Source organism: Diceros bicornis, chromosome 21 (genome assembly GCF_020826845.1).
Source record: "Diceros bicornis minor isolate mBicDic1 chromosome 21, mDicBic1.mat.cur, whole genome shotgun sequence".
NCBI lineage: Eukaryota > Metazoa > Chordata > Mammalia > Perissodactyla > Rhinocerotidae > Diceros > Diceros bicornis.
The window spans coordinates 18602481-18620791 of NC_080760.1; the positions used below are offsets into that span (position 1 = coordinate 18602481).

General features: G+C 37.2%; 1 protein-coding gene across 1 annotated transcript in view; it reads right to left on the minus strand.

The window, feature by feature from the left end:
* Positions 1-18311, minus strand: part of RGS22 (regulator of G protein signaling 22) — a 124113-nt gene that overhangs the window by 33041 nt on the left and 72761 nt on the right. The gene's annotated exons all lie outside the window — the stretch shown is intronic.

The window sequence follows — 18311 nt, forward strand, 5'->3', positions numbered from 1 at the left end:
TAATGTCTAGACTCAACCCAGGCAACAGATAAACAGACAGACAGACAGACATAGATTTGTACCAAATAATAGTCTTATGTAAAATAATCTTTTAAAAGTTTTAAAGGGTCCACATTAATAACATAAGCATTTACTGAGTATCTACTACATCTTAGACACTTGAATAGGTGCTACGTATGCACAGATTAATGAATAAGACCGAATGCCTGCCCTGAAGAAGCCCATTGGTGGTGACATGGAGAAGAAAATCAGTGCAAGATCATACTTTTCTACTGCTACACCTATCATACTATAATGCAATTATGTATTTAAGTGTCTTTTCTTCGAGAATGAGGTCCTTGAGGGCAAATACTGCAGTTTATTCATCTGTGATTCTCCAACTCTTAAAAATTGTTCTTGGCAGAGAGTAGATGCCATAAGTGTTTATTCAATTGTACTGAATCCACAGAAAAAAACTCATTTGTGTCTTGGAATGGGGAAAGAAAAGGTTCAGAAACTCTTCCAAGAGAAGATAAGCTTCTGTTATCCTTAATCCTTAAACTGAATCTTTAAAGATAAATTGTAGTCAATCAGATATGAGAAGGGAGTTGATGAGAAAGATAGTTCAAGAAGAAGGAAAACATAGGCCAAGGAATGGAGGCCTAAGGGATTTTTTACCTATGGAGAGATTCTAGGCTCCAAGTAGATAACACTGACTAAAGGAAAGAGGTATAATAAGAGAGATGCTATAAAGGGAGACAGGCACCAGAGCATGGATATGAGCTTTTATCCTTTGGTAAGGAATTTGAATTTTTACCTAAAGATATATAATGGGGAATCTCTGAGAAGTGACATTACTGGATATGAATTTTAGAAATAAATCAATCTGGCATCAGGAGGGAGAAATGGTTTGAGTAGATCAAGATTTCAAGTAGCTTGGAAGTTATTTCAATAGCCAGAGAAGAAATTATATGCCACTTTCATCTCTTGCCTGCTTCTTTGCAAGAGCCTCTTAACTAGTCTTCCCAGGTTTCTCTTTGCTTCTTACAGCCTTTTCTTATCACAGTGAACAGAAAAACTCTTTTGCATATCTCTCCTCCATTCAAACTCTCCAGTGACTTCCCATCCTTCACAGAATAAAAGCCAAAGTCCTTATAATTACCTATAAGTGGAGTTTTTGGAAGTTTCTCAGTGCTGAGGGGACAAGGATTATAGTTCAGGACCTGCCTGTGGGGAAGCCCCTGTAAACACCCTAGGCTTTCAAAACAGCCTAAGAGCAGGGGTAGACCAGACATAGACTCCAGCCTTGAGTCTTTCAAGTGCCAAAACAACTGCTAACCTGTAATTCTATACCCAGCAAAAATACCCTTCCAGAATGAAAACAAACTAAAGATGCAAGAAATCAACAAACAAAAACAGAGATCTCATCACCAGCAGACCTGCACTAAACAAATAAAAAAAATAAAGGGAGGCCCTAGACAAAAGCAGGATGGACTAGAGAATAACAGAAAGCATAAATACGTAGGTAAATATTGATTGTAAAATATAATAATGAATGAAATCAGAGGAAATAGTAAAAGAGCCTAAGAAAGAGAAGTCAGAGAGATAGAAAGTAAACCTAAGCAGAGTGATGCTGCAGAAGCCATAGGAGGGGTTAGTTTAAAGACAGAGACAGTAATAAATAGTGTTTATACACATATATATATTTATATACAATATTTATATATAAAAACATATATATACACATGTAAAATGATACAAAATAGTTTTATACATACACATGTACACACATATATACATATATGCAAAACTAGAAGAGGTCAAGTAAGGTGAAGTCAAAGCAACAAAAGAATTGAAGGTGCAGGTTGAAGTGCAATTGAAATGATCTACCACGAGGCCTTATAGGTAGGAAAGCAAATGAGGTTAGAATAGGGTAGTAATACAATAATATGCAGGGTGGAGTATCAAAGAACTAGAGGTGAAAATAACGGAAAAGGACATGTAGAATGGTTAAAAGGGAGGACTATGAAGTTCTGTATTTAACAGGCACTCAATAAATATTTGTTAAATGGATAAATGGGAGATTAGTGGCCACAAGTAAAATTATGCTCTAAAAGGGGAATTTCAAAGTTAAAAAACTTAAAGCTGAAGTAGTTCCAAATTATGATGGATTTCAACATATATATGGCCATCCAATAGTTAACTTAGGAGAAATGGGAATACCAGACATTGGAATTGGGTAAGTTAAGAAACACTACAGCACACATGTTATAAGGGTTATTATGGTGGATGTTGAAAAAGCTTCAAGATAATAAAAGAGAAAAGGTAGGGAGAAATTTCATGAGTCATGTATTGAAAATTTCTAGTAAGAAAAAGAGAACTTAAAAGATCTTTAGATAACATTAATGAGGTTTAGGAGAGGGGAAATTAGCAGATGGAACAGAACTTCAAAAGTTTTGAAAGCTGAGTCTCAAGCAGCAGCAGACAATATCTCTTTCTTCCTGAGTGTTGTGAAATATGGGAGAAGGGGCATACATAAGAGCCATTCTGGATGTTCTATTTAATTAGGCAATCTGCAGTCTGGAAAATTCCTTCCCTAAAGCATAGGTAAATAGTCTTCTGGGTAGAATAGTCCAAAGTGAATCATACTCTTACCAAATGATTATATAATATTTAAAATGAAAATTTGCTTTATACACACTCACTGCAAATTTTTCTAACCGTGGGAGTTATTTAGAAGGACCTGTAAACATAACTAGCCTAACTAGTAAATCTAACAAGCTAAGATTGTAACAGATTCAAATCTATTCTTTTTCTAAGTTAGAAGTTTTAAAAAGTGCACTAATTAAATAATGTCCTAAGGTAAATTAAGAAACTAGAGAGATTAAAATGATTGAATTAGCAACATTAAAAAACATCTCTAGAATTTGCCTCAATAATTTCAAATTTACCTCAGAGGAAAGTAAATTTGACTCCTCAAATTACTTAAGTTAAAAATCAATAAATTGGGGCCGGCCTCGTGGCTTAGCGGTTAAGTGTGGGCGCTCCACTACTGGCGGCCCGAGTTCGGATCCCGGGCGCGCACCGACGCACCGCTTGTCGGGCCATGCTGAGGTCACGTCCCACATACAGCAACTAGAAAGATGTGCAACTATGACATACAACTGTCTACTGGGGCTTTGGGGAGGAAAAAGGAGGAGGATTGGCAATAGATGTTAGCTCAGAGCCGGTCTTCCTTAGCAAAAAAAAAAAGAGGAGGATTAGCACGGATGTTAGCTCAGGGCTGATCTTCCTCACAATCAATCAATCAATCAATCAATAAATAGGGGCCGGCCCCGTGGCTTAGCGGTTAAGTGTGTGTGCTCCGCTACTGGCGGCCCGGGTTCGGATCCTGGGCGCGCACCGACGCACTGCTTGTCTGGCCATGCTGAGGCGGCATCCCACATACTGCAACTAGAAGGATGTGCAACTGTGACGTACAACTATCTACTGGGGCTTTGGGGAGAAAAAGGGAAAAAAAGGAGGAGGATTGGCAATAGATGTTAGCTCAGAGCCGGTCTTCCTCAGCAAAAAGAGGAGGATTAGCATGGATGTTAGCTCAGGGCTGATCTTCCTCACACACACACACAAAAATCAGTAAGTAGTCAGGTTATATTTGGGCAGGAATATCCTCTAAAGGCAAAATAAAGCAACTGCTTTGTCATTGGGTCAGCTACGTTCAAAGCTGTAGTTCACAAAGACCTGATGTGCCACAGATCAAACTCTTTGTATAGAAATCAGAATGATTCCTGTGATTTAAAAACACGATAACAGTGAAGAAGATAAAGTACAAAAGACGTTGAAATGGTGACTAGAATAACAGTGATAAAAATACTGACTGTTGGCTTCTGGTGGACATCGAAACTATTCCCTTCCCTTTCACTTCCAGTCCTCCTCCATTGCCCATGTCTTCTCTCAGATCTACTGCTACCCACAGTCCCATGAGAGACTCTAGATGCTATTTATATGGGCTTTCAATAAAAACTATGATAATTGGCTCCACTATAAGTAGACTTGGAAAAAACACAGCCATCCTTAGCTGTGATTGCAAAGTCTGGCAAGTTTTTGCTTATTTGTAATCAATTCCATCTTCCCATTTCTATCTTCCCATTTCTAAACTTTGTCATCCTCCTCAAAGCTCCCAACTGTACCCTTACTTCTTCATTTTCAGTAGACTTTCCTTTATCTCCCAGGAAAAATAACCAGGATGAATGCCCTCAACTTTCATCTCAAGACCTTTCTTCTAAATCTTTTTCTTTCTCTGAGATTTCAAAGGATGACTCCTTTCCAAGGCTAAATCATTCATGTGTGCTCTTGGCTACCTTCCCCCAGAACCCTGCAACATCAACTATTTCCTCAGTGCCTTGTTTCCTTAATCTACCTTTCCATTGATTTCAATCTCTTTCCTTATGCTACAAAGGTGTTCAAGTGAAGTGTCTCTCCCATTCTAAAATATTTTTTCTGACTGCATTGTCCACAAACTATTATCCCTCTTTTATCTGTCCCTTCTCTACAAATCTTCATACTCACTTTTCACTCACTCCTTGATCTACTGCAATCTGGTTTTCATGCCAACGACACTGATCTCTAAGATCACTAACAACCACGTAATCACCAATTCAATAGCTTGTCTTCAATCTTCATCCTATTTGATTCCTTGTGCAGCTTTAACACTGTTGATTACCCTCTCCTTCCAACCTCCCTCCGCTTCCAACACTTTCTCCTGATTCTCCGCCTATTTCCATTCTTAGGTTCCTTTGCTGACTCCTTTTCCTCCGTCCCCCCTTAAATGGGGTACATTCTGTGTTCAATTATGTTTTCTTCCACTTCACATTCTTTCAGTTTCTTTCACGTGCCAGGCACTCTCTCACAGGACTTTCACACACTATGCACTCCATGCCCTCCATGTACTCCACCCTTATCCACTTTTCCCCCTTTTGCTGAGCTTCCATTCATCCTAAAGGACTCAGTGTTCCTTGACTCCTGAAGTCTGGCTTAGGTATTGTTCTCATGTGCTCCCATGAGACCCTGTACTTGTATGTTTCTCCCACTGGACGATAAGCTCTATGAAGACAGAGAATGGGTCTACTTTGTTTATTACCATATCCCTAGCATATCTGTTATTAGTGCCGTCGGGATTCTGACTCCTAGTGACCCTGTGTACAGCAGAGTGGAACCCTGTCTGGTCTTTTTGCACCATCCTCTCATCTTCCAGTGCTACATCAGACAATGTTCCACCACTATTCATATGGTTTTCATGGCCACGTTATTCAGAAGTGGGTGGCCAGGTCCTTCTTCCTAGTCTGTCTTAGCCTGGAAGCTCCACTGAAATCTGTCCACCATGGGTGACCCTACTGGTATTTGAAATACCTGTGGCCCAGCTTTCAGCATCACAGAAACAAGCAGGTGCCACAGTATGACAACTGACAGACAGGTGCTGTAGTTCCCTGACCAGGAAACGTAGCTTGGTTGCGGCAGTGAGAGCGCCGAATCTTAACCACTAGACCATCAGGGCTGGCTATCCGTAGCATATAGCATAACGCTAAATTTAGAATGAATGAATGAAAGACTTCATCCATTCCCAAAGACTTAACAGTCAAGTATATGCAGAAAAAACCCTAATATGTATAGCTTTCGACCTGATTTCTTTCCTGAACGCAAAACCTTTGCTTCTAGCTACCTACTTGTTATAGCTACATGGATAGCCTATAGACCCTCAAACTCACTGACTCAATAACATAATGAATTATCTTTTCCTAGTCTCCCAAACCTCTCCCTTCCTCCTGTTTCCAGTTTTCATTAATAACATACCATTCATAGCACAATCTTTGACCCTTCCCCACTTTCCCCTCTCCTTCCTCTTCAAATGCAAGGAGAAACTTGACAACAAGTATAAAAATATGAGAAGGAAATAAGCAGCAGCACTTCCATCCCAACAACTATAAAATAAAACTCAGCCTCTGACCAAGCAAGGCCAGACCCGTTCCAGGCTACTCTCTACTACTACCTTCCTTCCTGATCTCACACTCTTTCTTTGCTCTATGAAGCCACAAAGATCCACGCATATTATTTAGCAGCATATCCCATAGTTTTAAGGAGCTATAATTAGGATAGCCGTATGTCCCCATTCCGGTTTAAGCCAACTCTCCTGGTATAATTATTAACAGTTCTCCTTTCACTCTCAAAAGAGTCCTGGTTTATTTATCTTTACTTTTTTTGAGATTTATTTATGTATTTTTTAAAAATTTTAATTTATTTTTTTATTGCAGTAACATTGGTTTGTAACATTGTATAAATTTAAGGCATGCATCATTATACTTCTATTTATGCATTAATTACATCATGTTTGCCACCCAAATACTAATTACAATCCATCACCACACACATGTGCCTAATCATCCCTTCCGGCCCCTCCACTTCTCCTCGCCTCTGGTAACCACTAATCCAATCTCTGTCTCTATGTGTTTGTTTGTTGTTGTTTTTATCTTCTACTTATGAGTGAGATCATATGATATTTGACCTTCTCCCTCTGACTTATTTCGCTTAGCATAATTCCCTCAGTGTCCATCCATGTTGTCACAAATGGCTGGATTTCATCGTTTCTAATGGCTGAGTAGTATTCCATTGTGTATATATACCACATCTTCTACATCCATTCGTCCCTTAATGGGCACTTAGGTTGCTTCCAAGTCTTGGCTGTTGTGAATAATGCTGCAGCGAACACAGGAGTGCATGTATCTTTACGCATTTGTGTTTTCAAGTTCTTTGGATAAATACCCAGCAGTGGAATAGCTGGATCGTATGGTAGTTCTATCCTTAATTTTTTGAGGAATCAAAAGAGTCCTGGTTTAGATCATAAATCATATGGTCTCCCTATATTTAACCGACACCAGTTAGATGAAATTATGAACTTTTTCTAAAAGACTTCTAGAAGTGCTCAACACATATTTAAAGCCGAAAATAAAAGAAAGAAAAACAGATTTTCCATGCTAAGAAACACAATTTGTCTAATTTGCAATCATATGAATTGAATAGCTGTTATCAAAAGCCAAAATCCCAAACCAAGATTATTTTATTTAGAACTTGGATTGAAGCTTCACAGATTTCCCTGTGAATAAACACACTAAATGAAAATCTTAATAGAAATTTTAAAATATTTTCCCTCTCTGATTGCACCTAAATTTAAATATTTGTTTGCCCTCCGGGTTTTTTTTTTTTTTTTTTGGCTTCCTCACAGCCACTATATCAGAACATTTTTCTTTATCATCTAAATAATTTCTCTTTGGTTAAGGATCAACTCCCACTATGATAACCAGCATAATCCTTAAGAGCAATATTCTCTCTCCCACCTCCCTGATTCTTTACCAGTCTTTCTATAAAATTACAGAACTGGAAGCATTAGAAAGGGGCTTGAAAGGTCATCCTCCCCCTAGCGTCACAAGCCCACAAAATGCACAGTTTTTGTCTTCCTTGAGGCTCGGTCTCTGGTCTCTCCACTCTTCCTCACCTCTCCAGGGCGACAGGGACAAAAGTCATTAAGGGGGTAAGGAGAAGAAAATTGATTTGATTGTTAATCCTTTCTTAGACCCACAGTAAATTTATAGTACTTAAACTGAAATATGCCATTAAAATCTGAGAATGTCTTTCTAATATATGTTTCTAATAATCCAGGGACAATCTATAAGTGGATAACTGACAATGACTATAATAACAAACAAAAGGGATGTAGTCATATATATGAACCAAAATTAAAAGGGATGTAGTCATATATATGAACCAAAATTAAAAAATTAAACACCTTTAAAATCTTTATAAAGATGATGAAAATCATTTTTAAGCTGATGTAAACTGACTTTAAGATGGAATATAAAGATTATGCTATATGATAGCTAAATAAGATAGTCTAATTGTGGGTTAGAAACATTGTTTAAGTATCCTGGTTCATTTGCTTTTTTACTGGCCACCCAGTTCTTCCCTTCTAGCCACTGAGTAAATAACAATGTAGCTAATGTTGAAGAAAATGCTCCCTTCATATCCCAGTCAGCTACTCTGATTCACATTAAAGCAGAGATTCACTCACACACAGCTGTGGCCGACATGATTCCAATTTAAACATTAACCTATGATGCTTTAACAGCCCAGCGGGAAAGTTTTTGAGAAGGGATACAAGCACTGCCTGTCTGTGATCAGACTGCCTGGCACTGCACACAGCACAGCTCTAAACCCCATCTCTCCTGGAGACACTCAAAGGTTATGTAATCAGGAAATGCACAATGGGCAGCTTGCCCGGCCTGCTCTACACCTGTGCCTGTGACTCACTTTCTTGGCATCTGTTATCAGGGCAAAAAAGCAAAGTCTTGAAATTCTGAGAGTGAACCTTCTTGTTTAACTAAACTCTCAAGACCATATGATAGTTAACAAGACTATCAAGAGAAAAAGATGTAGGATGGATACCATGGAGACAGGAGGAAGAATTGAATTGGAAAATGGAATGGAGAAACAAATTGGGAGAAATGAAGACCAAAAAAAAAAAGGAGAAAAATATTTTGATAAACATTTTGCTTTCTAAGGGATGTTAAAATGACGAACAATATTTAATTTAAATTACATTTAATATACAATAGCTTGTTGGCATTATAGGAAAAAAACACAAAAATGTTTCTATGTTTGCCTCTTCAAGGAAATCTCAGATGCTTCATTAGTTAGAGCCAATATCCTGTACAAAACAGCTGTATTACACTACATAGGAAATGGCTCAAATTAAAATATGACATTTCCCATTGCAATTTATATTTTTTCCAACCCTAAGATATTTTTCATGCAAGATTTCAGCATTGCCACTTAATAGTTTTCAAAATAATTTTTAAAGTGTACATCAATGAGTGTATTCTTGGATGGAAGTGGATCCTCATGTCCTTTCAAATATATCATAATGCATTCCAGGCTTAGTTTTCCCACATTTTATTCATTTTCATTGACCCTGGAATGTATTGATGTTTTGTTACTGCATCATAAAGCCTAGATAAACATACCTGAGAAAAGAGACTTGTGGGTTTATTGAATTTATTTTTGTTTTTAACAGTGTCAAAAGCAAAAAAAACAATGACATATTTTCCATAACTGTCTGTGCTATTTGGATTTCTCTTTGTACCAAAGACTAAATGACGACAGCTATGGGGTTAGATTCTAATTATCAAGCTGTAGAAATACCCAGCAAAGTATTCTCACTGTGCCAAAGGTGAGCACAGTCTTTGGGAAAGCATCTTTTCCATAAGTGGGGGCCATTTGATGAGCTGCAGCTTGACACTCATCTGTGTTCCAATGAAAACAAGAACAATTTCTGCATAGCCTTAAAAGGCAAAGTCAAGAATAATACCAAATGTTGTAGCACATGTGTTGATTTGTTATGTTACATTTCAGCTGTTAGTTATGTTAATGGAACAGTTTCACATACTTCATTTTGATATATTCATTTAATGATCATGTGTATGTATCTTTCTATGATTGCCTGGTAACACTGATTGCATGAGGTTCTGCTGTCACCACCAGGCCAGCACTGGAAGTAAGAAAGAGAAATGTAAAACTTCAACTTTGGAACTGTGTGACTTAAAATGACTCCCTCAGTACACTAGGGACAAAATGTGTCAAAACCTATATGCTGTGAGATCTTAATACTAGATTATAGGACATCCAGCAGAGCATATCACCAGGTTAACTAAAATTGAGGACATTTAAAAAGTGAATTTTCAATATAACATTAAAGTATTCCAGAGATTAGGAGAAAACATTCATGCTTCAGCATTTGGTGTCATTAGCAAGGCCTTTTTTCTTAGACCCACTACTCCACTGCAATGGTAAAAGAAGGAATTCTAATCTTGTAGCTAGTAAGGCCACAGAAAGATATGTATCTTTCACACTCTTCTAGTAATTGTCCAAGATGCGCGCTGAGAGCATAGGAAATATAAAGTTGTCTGCTGTTGCTATTTCCTTCTATTTATTGGGAGGTAGCATTAGAGTTCTGCCGGATGGACTGACAGGGTGGTATCAATAAAGACCTAGTGGCCTCCTGGGAAGAAGACATATATCATATTTCATACACTCTAAAAACAAAAGAAGAAAAAAACCTTTGACTACTGAAATACACCAAGTTTTTTTCATCAGTGCCTTCTTTCAGTTCATAGTAAACAAACAGTTTTGGACCTGGAGATTCTGGAGCAGAGGTGAGGTGCCTTCCTTGGTAGGTGCAAGCAAGGGGTTCATAAACAGTCTCCAAAGGGTAGAAGAAAAATTCGAAGGTGGAGGGTCTGTTGTCTCCAGATGGAACATTAGGGAAACTTAAAATGGAGAAGATCAGAGTGGTAGTTCTCTTGTCATTATCTCTCTTCCTCCTTTATAAGCAATGGTATGCTGGAACCAGCTCGTATCAGCTCACAAGAGCCAATTCATGAATTTTCAGAAATTTTGTGAGCAGGTTGTTAAACTCAGTCATTATCAAAAATTAAATTATGTAAACTTACAATTAAATAAATTATATTAAAAACAAAGATAGGGGTCAGCCCAGTGGCGCAGCGGTTAAGTTTGGGCACTCCACTTTGGCAGCCCGGGGTTAGCAGGTTCGGCTTCTAGGTGTGGTGCTACACACCGCTTATCAAGCCATGTGGTGGTAGGCGTCCCACATATAAAGTGGAGGAAGATGGGCACAGATGTTAGCTCAGAACCAATCTTCCTCAGCAAAACAAACAAAGAAACAAAAAACACAAAAAAACAAAGATAATGAATAGTCAAAATTCATCACTTCCTAATGATTATCCACACTCAAGGTTATTTACCTCTTTTGGATCTGTATGGTGAAAATACTATATGAAGGTGGGCTACTGAACATCTCTTCCCAACTCTGCATTCAGTGACGTCATGTTGGCAGCTTGAAATCATCCATGGTGAGAGTATTTATACCCAGAGATCAGCAAATGCTACAAATCAGGGCTGCTTTTTTCTCTGGAGAGCTGATTGTTAAAACATTTATCATCACACCCCTGATTATAAGGCAAATATATTTCTCTTTTCCTATCATGATCACTAAAGAAAGAAAAATAAAGTAGGAAAAAAGCAAATGACACCAACTAATTCAAATATTCACTGGAGGCAAAGCCATATACCAGAATATAACAATTCACACCAAAATATGCCAATTTATAACACAGTTTACTTAAAATACTGTTTAACTGACATCTATTTTTTAAAATATAGATACAGTAAAGTTCCTTTTAATAGTTAAATCAGAGTAAAGCTGAACTACAAGAGGAGGGCACAAGAGCTTTTCTCTGAAATTGTTTACATTCTGAATAGTCTTTATTTAGAAAACGGCAAAGCTAAGTTTCAAATGTTAAATTTAACTTCAGTCTGATTAGTACATCAGAAGAGGTAAGAGTTTAGTGGGGAAAAACTTGTTAACTTGTCTTCATGAGAAACTACAAGGAGCAGCTACAAAAAAGAAACATTAAAGCATCATGAGAAATAAAATTGGTACTAATGGATCTTGATGCAGTGTCTGGACTCCAAAGAGACCAAAATCACTTCACAGATCATCTTAAACACAGCAGAACAGATGTCCACTACACTGTAACAACGACAACAAAACATACTGCTGCACCTGAAGGCGAATAGCAAGCAATGTGGGATCTTCTCAACTGGGCTTGATATTTCTATCCTTGGAATTTATAAGAAACAGTAAGATGAAACTGTGCTCCAAGAAGCTAAAGGTAAAGAGTCCCTAGAGGGGTTTGTAAAAGGAATATAAATGCCCTGATATAGGACACTTTCAGAAATCACAAAATATTTACTTCAGCAAAAAGAGAAGTCTCTTTTCATAACCATTCACAGCTCTAGCAGGCATAGAACATCATTATCTGAGTTCATATGAGGCAGAAAAAGAAAATAATGAGCAAGTTCAAGCAATCCAATGTTTTCTTTTCTTTGCAAAAGGAGGAAAAAATGATGATTTTTAATGACCTCTCATATCCCACTAGCAGCTCAAAAACATTACTGAGGAGCTATGCTGAGAGGGAATAAATTACAGATGGAGCTTTCCACAAATGAATTTTCATGTGAAAGACCCTGGGATTTTTCAATTAGGAATCTTAAAGATGGGATCTAGAGATTGCAACATCCTGATACTGAGAGGCAAACTTCTACAGAGATCAACACAAGATGGAGTTGCACAAAAAAGGTAATGTGATGACAGTCAAACTGAGAATTTCTGGCAATTATTCAGATTTACTAAGGAGACTCAATGAAAAGAAAACCTAAGAAAATGCCAATAGGATAAAAGAATAAAACAAACTTGAATCATTTTGGACAGAATGAAAAATCAGAAGGGAAAACAGAACATGTTAAGTAAAGCCAAAAACAAACCACAAATTGAAGGGACAAAATAGACTAGGCTTAAGACTGACTCAGGCCATTGCTTAAGGTATTTTAAGCAAAACTGATTAATATATGATGGAACAAAATAAACAATTACACAAAAAAGAGTTACTACCAAGCAGTTTAAAGCAATCTAAGGAAGAAATAAGCATTTTAATAATTTTTGGATTCATTAAAAAAAAATTTTTAACTGACGAAAGCAAAATATGTATTTTAAACTAATGGAATTATTTAATCTCCAAATAAAAATAATTTCTTGAAAATCTGTGAACAATGAATAATTCAATGAGGAAAGCATGACTATATGAACATTTTTGGCTTTAAAACACCTGTCTCACAGGAAAGGCAATCCATGCTAACAGAGCACGAGAGACTAAAACCTAACAGAGCATCAAGGGATTACTTTACAATGAGAAAATCAACTACCACATAGGTTGGATGTTTACGCTAATAGCACATCACCTTGGAAAGCAAGCTTAAATGTAGCAGGTTGCTTAGAGTTAGAATAAGGGATGCTAAGTATGATTCCTATGAATGTTCTCTCCTTCGGGATCCATCAGGCTGACCAGGTGCTCCCAGGAGTAGACAGCTTGGGATAGTGCTCAAGTGCACAGGCAACATCTGCCTCCAAGACACTTCCCTTTCTGGGATGCCACTGATGACCAATGCCTCTCCTTGACTGGAACATTCTTTCTTTAGATGTACTGTTACCTTCACTACAAGCCTGCCAGACCTCTGAAGCTATTCTGTCTCTAGACAACTGCTCTTATCTGTTCTGAATTATCATACATTGATTTCATAGTTTAAGTTTCAGAAAGCAAGCTTATTTTTAAGTTCCTCGGGTAAGGTGAGAGGGGACAGGGAGAATTCACTGTTGCGCCAGTGAAATTTGTTAAGAGCTCTTTATTAAGAGCAAACTGGGACTAGAAACAGTGTATCTGGAAAGACAGAATGCTGATCATTGCTGAAGCTGGGTGATGGCATATGGGGGGCTCTTTAAACTATTTTCTTTAAAAAAATTTTTTTAAAGAAAACATCTGGCTGGTAGTCAATAACCAATGATTATTAATAACTAGGTTTATAATATGTTGCTAAGCATATAAATATGCCAATGAGTTCATTCAGTCATTCCATAAGAATTAGAGCGTCTTTTATGTGCCAGCTCCAGTTCTGAACATACAAAGGTAAACTAAGCAGATTGTCTTCACAGAACTTACAGTCCAGTGGGGGGAAACAGTAGGTGTGAAGTTTGATATTTAATATTCATAAAGATGTTTTAAGATATTAAAGTGAAGATTAAACAAGGTGATAGATACTCCTTTTTCTAGAAATAATTAATGAAAAAGTAATGACTTAGAAGTTAAAAGTATAGAGTCTGGAGTCAGAATATTTGGTTCTAATTCCAAGCTCACTAATTGATAAATGGATGGCCTTAGGAAAGTACTCAACATCTTTAAATCTCAGTTTCCTAATCTATAAAATGGAGATAATGCCAATATTTACCTCTTAGGATTTTCAACAATTAAATAAAATTATCCATGTAAAGTGATTACCACAGAACCTAACAGATAGTAAATATTAAATAAATGTCAGGTATAATGATAAATATGGTTTAGAGAAGTTAAGGTGTTGACTTTTCTGGAAACAAGAGGATTAAAAGAGGATCTTTGGAGATCTTTTTTTGGTCCATAAACCCATAATATTCAAAATCTTAAGACTAAATGTGGGTAGCTGGTATAAACATGAGGAATAAGGGAAATGAATGAACAACTGTAAGCCAGAAAGCTAGCTGCTATACGTGTTCTTCCTGAATCCACTTCACTAGCAAACACAACAAAATGGGATGCAAGACAAGAACTCTGCTGATTCTGTGCTCAGTGATTCATTGTGCTTAGGAGTCCAAGCCTGACTGCTACTTGGGACACCATCTCTCTGGTAACAAAAACAAATAATGTAACAAAGCCTGAATAATAATTGCCCAGCACGCAAGAAACAACCTAATTATGAAGACACTGAATTTTACCATAAAGCTATAAAGAGGTACATGATTCTCCACATTTAATCCTACCCCAGCCTCACCCCTCACCCCTCACCCATGCCCATTCATCTTTTAGAAAACACAGCTTGATTCTTAATGCTGCTGCTGTATAAAGAAATAATGAGCTCTGTTAGTGCACCTGAAAATACACCATCAGCCTAGAGAAGGAGCACTTAGCTCATAGAACTTTAATGAAAATGTCAGGACCACCCTGAAGTATTTAAGTCCTGTAAATGCCAAGTAAGGAGAGGAGCTAAACAATTAAGGCAATGGATGACAGCAAGCAAAGAAAAAACTAAGCTGACTATCAGAAAAATCTTCAACACTGCCCCTCTTATGCCATAAAAAGTTTTTTCAAAGGAATCTGTGGTTAACACCCAAGGTTTTGGTTGCCTAAAATTAGCTCAGACAGCATTGGAAAACATGGTCAGGACAATGTAAATTTTAAGGGAAAAGAGCTACGTGGTCTCTTCTTTCTCAGTCTTTCTAGATTTTTCTTACCCCTGACGTCTGGAAAAGTAGGCAGAAGAGCACATTCTTGAACCTTGATAGCACCTGGATGGCAGCACCTGTGTGTGCTTTGTTCCCCAAAGTGCTCCCAGCATGGATCAGAGCCTAGTATATACCAGATATTTGATAAATGTTTGTGGAAACATCAGTAAAGTTTTAGACTAGGGAAGATATGCTTGTAATTGCTGGTCTAACTGCCATCCAGTTTTTACTGATTTCCTTTTGCTATAATAGTAGAAACAGGAGCAGGAACAAAGGGGCCAGATACATGGACAAACTTGAGGAATCCTCAGGTAGGGCTATGCTGCACAACCTGGTATGCACTTCATTAGAATCCACAATCTATCTAAGATCGCCTAAGAGGAAACTGAAATGATTGAGGGCCAGAGAGGATGAGAAGGATAGCAATAAATAATTGATGAATGAATACGTTAATGAATTCTGCATTACTATTACACCACAACTTATGGCTTTCTAAAAACACCAATGTATGGTATAGGTCTGATGACATTTATCGACTCAGTTTTTGTGTTTCCTTTCTCTCGTGAAATTTCACTAACACAAGAGTAAACCAGTGACAGTACTATAGAGCCTGGATAGATAGGGGTAGTCTTAGAGTGACTTATTTGCCATGGAACCCATCAAGTGATTTCTTTATAGAAATGTATATAAATAGAAGCAACAAAAGTCTCTCACTAGAGCATTAGGCCAGAATATTTCCAGGCTGTCAAATTATTGAGTGCAGACGTCAGGAGTAAGATACTTCCCAATGTCATGATTGCATCTACCTATGGTTAAAGATACTGAAAAGATTTGAGATTAAGTCTAAAGTTGTAGATATGAATAAAACAGGACAGTATAATTTTTTGGTTGAAGAGCTGTCATTCAAAAGAGAGAGATTTATTTTGTATTTCTTCACAGGGCAGGAAAAAGACTAAAGGATGAAAGCTTTTGGCTCAAAAATGAGGGGGGAAAAAGTAGTTCCCTCCCTCCTACAGGTATTTGAAAAGAAGCTGACGATTATTTTAAAAAGCGATAACCAATTGTTATCTGCTGGTAAAGAAAGAAGTTACTTAAGCTCCAGTTAAGATGCTAATATCTGGGTTTACTTTAAACATGGTTGAAGTAATTCAGTAATTATCTCTCTCCCTGACTAGAGAGTGAGTTCTTTAAGCCAAGAAATTGTCCTAATTGTCTTTGTATTCACAAAACATTACTTGGCACATAGCAGGCTCTCAGTGAATGTTAATTAATAAGTAACAGAACACTGCAAAAGATATTCTTAAAAGGTTGTGATTCTATGAAGTATATTTTGATTTAAGTTGTATTTTGAAACTTAGAATAAGTTATAGTAATGGTCAAATGAATAGTTATTGATTTAGGAGCTACTGTTCTTTCATCCTATTTTCTTCAAATTCCTATTTTCCTTCCCCATTATCCAGTTAATTGATAGAAACTTAAGTATTGACTCTAACAATAATAATACCTACTTATTCCATAGAGTGCTCTATATTATACTACAAAATATTTCCACCTACATTATCTTATGCAATCCTTACAAAAGTCCCATGAGGTAGACATGAGAACTTTCATAGGAGAGGAGGCAAAGTTTAGTACTGAAGTAGGTTCTGAATCTCAAGTTTGAGGTTAATTTTATTTCTAGCTATGAAATCCTAGCAAGGTTAACATTTCAGACATCTAGTTTCCTTTTATCTATAAAAAATAGGATAAAAACGTCTCATATATTTACTATGCATATTAAGTTGGAAAAATACATGATTGGTTCTTACAGAGACTTCCTTTTCTGCTACTTTGGCAGGCTAGATTATTTGAAAACTCTTCCTCTATAAAATGCCTAGAAATATTAGATAAAGCATACAAATATCCTTTTAAATGCATGGCTGAGATAGTAAGGAGAATCACCTGCCAAAATTAAGGAGTATACAGAAAACCAGAGTGATAAGCACGAGCTGATGATGGGACTACCAGCCAAGGATGTGGGTTATAAGAGCCCCAGGTATGGGAGACAAGGCCTTGGACCCTCACACGGTGAAAAAGTTACACTGAGACGCATACATACACCAAGGTCTTTGAAGGGGTATACACAAAGTGAAATGTAGAGTGGGAAAAAAACATACACATATACACCTACCAAACCCAGGAAACAAAAAAGAAGCTTGCTTGTCTTGGCCCCGACTCTACGTAAAAGAAAAAATTATCTCCTGAGAATTCATTATTGTGACTTTACTATCATGTGGGTTTGGTTTTCAAGATTTCACTTGGCAAATGAGGAAACCCCAATATGAGAAATTAGCATTAAAAATATGCCTAGCAGAAGCACCATAGATAAAAACCTCACTAAAGAGCTCATAATTCAAAAATTACAAAACACACAAGGAAAGAATCCACCACGTTAGCAGAAAGAATAAATAGCAGAATTAGTTCTCCCAAGAACTACAAATCATAGAATTATTGGATATTGTAGAAGGCAGACTCTAGGGCAGCTCATACGAACACAGTGTCTCCTAGCGTTCAACCCTTTCATAATCCTTTACCCCCAAGTGTGGGTATAATGTGTGGCTTGCTTCTAACCAATAGAATACAGCAATAGTGATGAGATTTATATGATTATGTGTATGTGGTTATGTTACATAAGATGGTAATGCCTATCTTACTAAGAAATTCTGTCCCTTGCTAGTGTTGTGAGCTGCCATATGGAGAGGGCCACATGGCACAGAGCTGAGGTGCCCTCTAGCTGACAGCCAGCAAAAAATTGAGTTCTCAGTCTAGCACCCTGCAAGGAACTGAATGCTGCTAACAACCATGTGAGCACTGAAGCAGATCCTTCCCCAGTTGAGCCCCAGATGAGTAACCAGCCCTGGCTGACACCTTGATTTATAGCCTTGAACAGGACTCAGAACAGCTATGCCCAGACTCCTTATCCATATAAACTGTGAGATAATAAATGACTGTTGTTTTAAGCCACACAGTTACGATACCACTGTTATGCAGGAATAGATAACTAACACAGCTATAGACTATAATATATGTTGGAAATGCTTAAAGACATAAAAGAAGAAATGAAATACATGGAGAAAAAAATAAGACCAAAAAAAAGTAGAAAGATTTGAAAAACACAAGTAGAATGCCTAATAATAAAAAACATAATTACTAAAATGATTTAGCTTAATGGATGGGTTAAACAGCAGACTGAAATCTCCTGAAGAAATAATATATGAACTGGAAAATAGATCAAAGGAAACTGATCTATTTTCATTTACAACATACAACATTAAAAGATGGAAAAACTTGGGAGGTGAGG